The sequence below is a fragment of the Chroicocephalus ridibundus genome, chromosome 1, assembly GCF_963924245.1.
Source record: "Chroicocephalus ridibundus chromosome 1, bChrRid1.1, whole genome shotgun sequence".
Lineage (NCBI taxonomy): Eukaryota > Metazoa > Chordata > Aves > Charadriiformes > Laridae > Chroicocephalus > Chroicocephalus ridibundus.
In genome coordinates this window covers 121468611-121475905 of record NC_086284.1, presented here as the reverse complement: position 1 = coordinate 121475905, position 7295 = coordinate 121468611, and positions in this window count along the sequence as shown.

The window sequence follows — 7295 nt, the reverse complement described above, 5'->3', positions numbered from 1 at the left end:
TCATTTTGAAGAGGGTGTTTCTATTTCCACGGCCCTAACCTCATGACATCCAGCTGGAAACCTCCACAGCCTTCTGCAGGTCTGTTTCTGTACAGTCAGCTGCCTAATAGTGCGCTGATCACCTTGCGTGCCAGAAGAAACTCACTTTGTGGTGTTTCCCGCAGGTCCCAAAGCTCACCAGTGCTGGTGCCGGGGTGGCAAGTGTGCTGTCTGACATTCGGCTACTTTCATGCCTTATCTTAAAAAAAAAATAAAAAAAAAAATAAAAAAAATCTGCCTGGACAGAGTCTGAGGCAGGCTGTCTGCCCTGTCTTAGTAGGAAAATTAGTGGGTAGCAGTTCTTTTTAGTCAACCCCCCCTGAGTCCTGCAGCCCTCGTGCTGAAGCCAGAGAGGCAATCTGCACCTTCCGTGCGCTGAAAGCATTGGTATCTCCCCCAGGGAACGAGGGTCCTTCTGCCGTGGGATACGTAGGCATGGCTCGAAGGAGACGGGAATGACAGGAGCTCGGTGCTTTGAGTTGCTCTGCCTGCAAGAGGGAAGTGTGGCCGCCTGGACGGCCAGAACTGTGCAGTAAAGAATAGGATTGCAGCCCTGGCCTTGCTAACCTGGGCTTCCTTAAGGAAACGGAGGAGATGGATTTCCTTACTAGTTGCAGCCTAGGCAACCAGTTCTGGAAAACAATGTAGCTGAGTGTAGTAAGCTGACAAAAGGAAGCGGGGTGTTTCCCCCACTGCTTACTTGAAACGGAGTTTAAGCAGTTCGCTCCTTGGCAGATGAAGCATGTATCAGACAGATCACCTGCTCTGGCAGCAGTAGGTTAACAATTAGTTAATGTATTTCGGTAGAGAAACACACTGTGAGCGACTGACTGACTCATATTTGAGTTCACCCAATCTTAAAGTGTTTATGATTTCAACTCCTTTCTTCTTGATTATGTCCTTCCCTGTTCAGGCTTCCCTGACCCCTTGTTCCTCTCAGTCCTGGACAAGTCCCTTCCTTATCGCTCTTTTGTTCTTTGAACGGATTTTGCCCGAAGAGTGATATATTCTTGTTTATCTGGACACACTCTCCAAGACTGCTCCCCTTCCCTCTCTGATACCCGTGAGTTCACAGCAGTCTCTCCATCACGCGAAGGTGTTGTCATCTCCCTGGGTCACAGCAACTACGCAGTGAAAGAAGCTGCAGCGAAAGCTCATCCTTGTTTCCAAACCAGAAGGCAGCCCCTCTAGGAAAGGCAAATAACCTGGACACCAGTAGACAGACCTGGGAAAAACAGAGGTGACTCTCTGTTTGCGGGTGCTCCACAGAGCCCAGATCCTTGCCGGTGCGCTGGGCACGCGCTGCCTGGAGCTCGTGTGGAGCCCGCTGACGTGTCTTCTCCCTTGCTGAGCTGCATGAGTGTCCCATCAAGATGCATGGAAAAAAATGTGACAGTGTGACTGTGAGCCTGATTGAGTAACACGATCTGTCTTTCACCGTGGAGAAAAAGGGAAGCGTACTTTCATCACTGCTGCACTAGTGTTAAGTTTAATTTATATTAGGCAGCTGGGGATTTCAGCTAGCTGATCTTTATGTAGGGGTGACAAATATTGGCACTGTCCTGCCCTCTTTATCACGGCACAATCTAGGATAAGAAATCAAAAGGTAACTATGAAATCCACTTGGTAAGGCTTGTTTCCTTGCTGGACACACCGGCCTGGGAGCGAGCACTCTGGTGATGAGAGCAGCACTAGGAAATGCACAAGGCTTTGATGGAAACCCTGGGGAATATTTTCTTGGGCGGCATGGAAGGCAAAATGATGGGAATGAGAGATGGGAAGTGTCGGGGTGAGAGAAACCTGGCTTGTTTCCCTGCCAGTCCTGAGCGTCCTGGGAGGAGCCTGCCTGAGAGTGGTTGCACCGGGAGAGATGAGAGAGGGATGGTGTGTCCTGGTCTGCCTCCAAATCACGTGCCTGGAGTCGAGTAGCTGCTTATGCACGCTCAGCTGTGCTTTCCTCCTGTCCTGACTGCCATGGGAGCAAACCTGCACATGTGTTGGGCAGTAGCCCGAAGGACTGCCTGGTGGCCACTGTGCTGCTGCAGCAGGTGCTCTGCCCTTCCACCTCCAGGCAAGCCCAGTGCCCTCCCCCGTGTTCCTAATTCTGCCTTAAAACACTGTATTTCTCTACAGATTGAGAGATGTGAGAAGAGATATATGACAGGTTTTCCAGTCTATGTGGAAGAACGGGATTGGGATTCAGAGTTAAATGGAGGTAAATTCATCCTGCTTGATCTGGAGTGGTGATAGGATCTCAGACAAACTATTCAGGCATATTTTTGCACTAAGCTGTGTAGTGTTTACTGGGATCTGAGACTGATACTTTAATTTTAGGATTTTTCGGGAGTTTGTTGCAATGTTGTCGTTGATAGGGTAGGAGTGCTGTTAACCAGGGTTCTTCTGTAGTGAACATCTCCTCTCTCCCCCTGCCCTCGTCACTCCCACCTCAGTGAAGCCCTTCCTAATTTGCAGCTGAGAATCCTACCTTCTAAACTTATTTGTGCACCAAAGGGGCTAAATCTCATTGCAACTTGCAGTAGTAACCATGAACTCAGATCATTTTCCCTTCTGCTTCACTGGAAAGAGAAGTTGTCACTCTGCCTATGTTGACCAGCCACGTTTTGGTTTGGCTGTCTGGCAGAACTGCAACATTTGAGAAGATGCAGACCAGCCCCTTAAGAAAGTAGAAAATTGGAACTGGGGAAATTTGGATTCTTGAGAAGGCTGGCCGCCTCCTCAGCAAAAGCTGTGTTTTCACTGGAAGAGCAGAAATCCCAGGGTCAGGGAGGAGTAACAGCACAAGTTCACGGGGCTGCATGTAGGAGGTGGTTGGCAGTCTACCAAGAGTGAGAAGCACTGAGGGGGAGCCCCTCCAGTCTGGCCCGTCCCCTCCAAACTGATAAGGAAGGGGAAGCAATGTGAAACCCTCTGACGGACCTACAGTATCAGGCTGCAACAGTGTAAGAGACGGCCTGTAAATTCCCTGATGAGGGGGAGAAGCCCCTCCAAGCCTTCAATGGAATGCCTCAAACACTCGCAAGGAAATAAATAGTGCAGGCCTGGCGTGCAAAGAACTGATAAGGCTCACAGGTGCTGGAAAAGCAGTGGGAGGTCTCTCGTGTGAAGACAGATAGTTCTGCCACTGGTGTGGTAAGCTTGCTAGTTCTCAGTTCTCAAGGCCATTTTGTCCGATGAGTGACCTTTGCTTCATTATCCGCAAAATGCATATGAAAGCGCACACCCTGCATATGCTAACGAATATTATAGAGATGCTAAACACATATGACTATGGCACTCGTCTCTCCACCCAACTCATGCTACACGTCACCTGGGAGACGGGAGTAACCTGAGAAGAGGCTGTTCTCAGCAAGGGGGGTGGACCATGCTAGTTCAGCAATCAAAAAAGGGGAAAATAAGTGCCCCTAGGGGGGAACAAAGAAGTAGATCGTGCCTGGGAAGATTTTTCCCAAGAAGGAAGGCCATACCTGGGAAGATTTTTCCAAGAAAGAAGGAGATTATGCCTGGGAAGATCACCTGAAAAAGACGCTGGAACCAGGACTGGTGATCTCTTTACCTCTGTCTTTTTCTCTGTCTTTTCCTTTCTCTGTTCCTCAATTTCTCTTTTCTCTTAGAGTTGTTAAGTACCACCTAGAGTTGTTAAGTACGACCTTAAGTACTGCTTGCGGTAAGTTGTATACCTGTTGTTAAGTAACACAATGCATACCTCACCACTTGCCATAATTTGTCATATGCCTAACTAATTATCGTGGACTTGTTAAGACCTGTATTAATCATTTTGGGAAAATAATAAATGCTTGTATATGGACCTTGAGATTTATCTCACCTTAGCCCGTGCCGTGGGGGATTTACGAATCTGAAGTCACTGACCCCTTCTCTTTCCTGAGTGGGACGTGACAAACAGTTACTCAGCATGGCCTTGTTTAACGCCCGAGGCTGAGGTTTTTGACGCGGTCTCCCAGTTGTGTTTCCTGTGAAGTGCTTTTTGGGACTGTGAAGAGTTAATTTTTTTGCTCCACTGGCCGTAGTTGTTCTGGTTCACATGAGAGCTAGACTCTGAGTCTTCAGATACATTTCTGTTAGTGCTGTTAGGCCAGATTTGGGTGATAAACTTTAATCTGATGTTGGATTTGGGAAAGAAAAAACTCTCTTCTATGGGATAAATGCCATGTCTAGACAATTGATATAAAGAGCCTCGTTATGCCTTTATTTTTTGGCATGTAAGCAGCACTCCTATCTATGGAAAAATCTTTCCATTCCCATAGGAGGAGGAACTGTCTTTGCTAGCTAACCCAGATATTTTACCTCTCCCATCTGACACAGCTTTGCATGCGAATCTAGCCAACGTGAAGAACCTGGGGGTACAATTAGCCCTAGAAAGCGATATGGGCACCCCGGTGTCTAGAAAAATTGCTATGCTAAAAGCGGGGAAGACAGAGCCATTGTGAAAGGTTGGACACGGAAACCTCAAATGGTGTAAGCAGCTAACTGGACTGACTAGAACAGATTTCTAGTTTCCCAGAAGCACTCCTCAGGACATTTTTCCCTTGTGTTTAAAGTGACATTTCTGCTGCAGAGTCTTCCTTTCTCAAGCTTTTCTATATTAGCTGAAATGTTGGTATTTTAATATATGAGGGGAGATATTCCCACAAAATGCACAATTGTTTCTTCTGGTCTTTATGACGGTTTTATAAGTCTGAAAATTTGAGGGGATAAGTGGCAAACAATAGGCATGAATTTGTTTGCTATCAGTCAGCCTCGTTTGTATTATGTGGGTAACACAAGAAATTATTCAACACAAGTTGAAAATCCTCTGGTCAGTGGATTTACACCACTCCTGGGTTAGGACAAGCAGACTAACACCCTTGCTTTGTTTGCTTGCATTGTGTACAGAATGGCTGTTTTAACAGTGTATGTATAATCCGTTCCATTACAGAGTGGGGTTTGGCAGGTACAGTTTTCATAGAGTTATGTGTTTCGTAAGTGTAACAGATTGTATTGGTACGCATTTGTTAGCCTTTCCTGCTGAAATCTTTGGGAGAGAGGTTTGACCTGTGTTTAGAATTTACAGGCATTGAGATCGTTTTGAGCAAATAATTAGCTTGGGGCTGTTTCTCAACGAGGAAATGCCCCTGGATGAGCACATAGGAGAAGTGGGGCTGTTGATACAGCCCTGTTCCAAAACGCTGTCTGTCTTACTTCAGACACAGTATGATTTAGATGTTTACAAATCATTCTTCTCTGCTGGCATATACATATATGGTGTATTCCATTTTAAAAATAAAGACTTTTTATTTATCTTGTCACAGTGGAAATAATGTTAAGACAAAAAAGAAAATATTACTTCACCAGCCTTACTGCCAGAAGTTTTGCTTCCAAAAATAGACTAAATATAAACAATTGCTTTTTTTGCCTTTCCCACTGAAATGGTGCGAGGTACCTTCAGTAGAATAAATAAACATTTTGTGAGAGAAATATTTCAAGGTTTAAGAATTCTTTAACTTGAGGTGTTCCATAATGTTTTATTTTGCTTATTTTACCTTTATAAATTACTATGAAAATGTTTTATGTTAAGAAATAGAGGGCTTGTGAACAACATTAAATCATGTAAAATTCTGCATCTTCTGACTCTGATTTGCTGCTCTGGTTGAAGGTAAGCGCCTACAGCAGAGGCGAAAAAAGAGAGCAGTGATTAGGATGTACAAGAAATCAAATACATTGTGCTGAGGCTTTAGGTGGAGGTTGGGGTTTCTTTATAGAATTAATCATAGAACCATAGAATGCTTTGGGTTGGAAGAGACCTTAAAGATCATCTAGTTCCAACCCCCCTGCCCTGGGCAGGGACACCTCCCACTAGACCAGGCTGCTCAAAGCCCCATCCAGCCTGGCCTTGAACACTTCCAGGGATGGGGCATCCACAGCTTCTCTGGGCAACCTGTTCCAGTGTCTCACCACCCTCACAGTAAAGCATTTCTTCCCACTTTCAGTTTAAAACCATTACCTCTTGTCCTATCACTGCATCCCCTGATAAAGAGTTTTCTCTTCTCCAGACTGAACAGCCCCAACTCTCTCAGCCTGTCCTAATAGGCGAGGTGCTCTAGCTCTCTGATCATCTTTGTGGCCCTCCTCTGGACCTGTTCCAACAGCTCCATGTCCTTCCTGTGCTAAGAATGAATGAATCTCCTTTCTCAGTGGCATTTCCAAACCAGTAACTATTTGGAAATAGAATCGCTTCAGTTTCTCTTAGCTTACGTGAAGAGGAATTGTCTTAAAGAAAGAGCTGAGAACAACCTCCACACGCTGCTGTGTGGCACAGGAGCAGTTGTACTGTAGTAGTTGCTTATTGGGGGTCCTTTAAGATGGTCCCAGGTCATGCAGATGTGTCTTCAACTGGGTCCAAATACTTGGCTTCTTAGAGAAGTCAAGTTCCAGATGTGCCTTTTGGGGGTTTGAGCCTTCTGTTTTTTTCAACTTGGGCAGCATGTGTCTTTAGAAAGGCAGTGACTGGTTCAAGTTAGCATTTGGGAAGAAGGAGGGAAGCCCTCTTTTGCTTGGAAGTAACTGCATCTGTTCTAGAAAAAGAAAGCGCCAGCCTGAAAGTTGTTATGCAGAAGAAGAGTTCCAGTGACAAGCCCAGGATCTGCATCTCTTAAAGAAAGCACCACGAGGAGCTGAGAGGAGACAAGGAGCTGCTAGAAGGTACTGTGCAAATCTCATGCAGTGCACAAAAAAAATGGAGCTGTCTGAAGTCAAACCTGGAAGCACGGGCCTGCCTACAAGGACACCATGAAGGGGGAACAAGATGTATGCAGGCCCTTTATTTCTGTCTGTCACCTCAGTTTTCTCTTTCTAGAAGGTGAAGACGCCTTGTTTAGATGCTAACCTAAACCTACATTTTTAGTTTAAAAGTCATTCTGTTTTTCAGTGTGCAGCGAGTCCAGGTTGCCCAGGATATCTTGTCTTCCAGGAGGAAAATGTCTGATTTTGATACATATCAGAGATTTTAATCTTTCCTAGCAGGCGGCAGGGAAATCGTCAGTCCACTGATTCTTCTGAGAGGAAAAAATTTTAATGTAGAAGATGCAATACCAGAAGTACTGTCAGTCTCCCTATAAAAGAGGAAGACGTGACGTAACTCAGGTGTGTAAACCCAGTGGGTTTAGGCTAGAAAAAAACTTTGGGTTTCAATGTGGAGATCTAGCTCATCTTTCTCATCGTATTTGTGCTATATATAATTA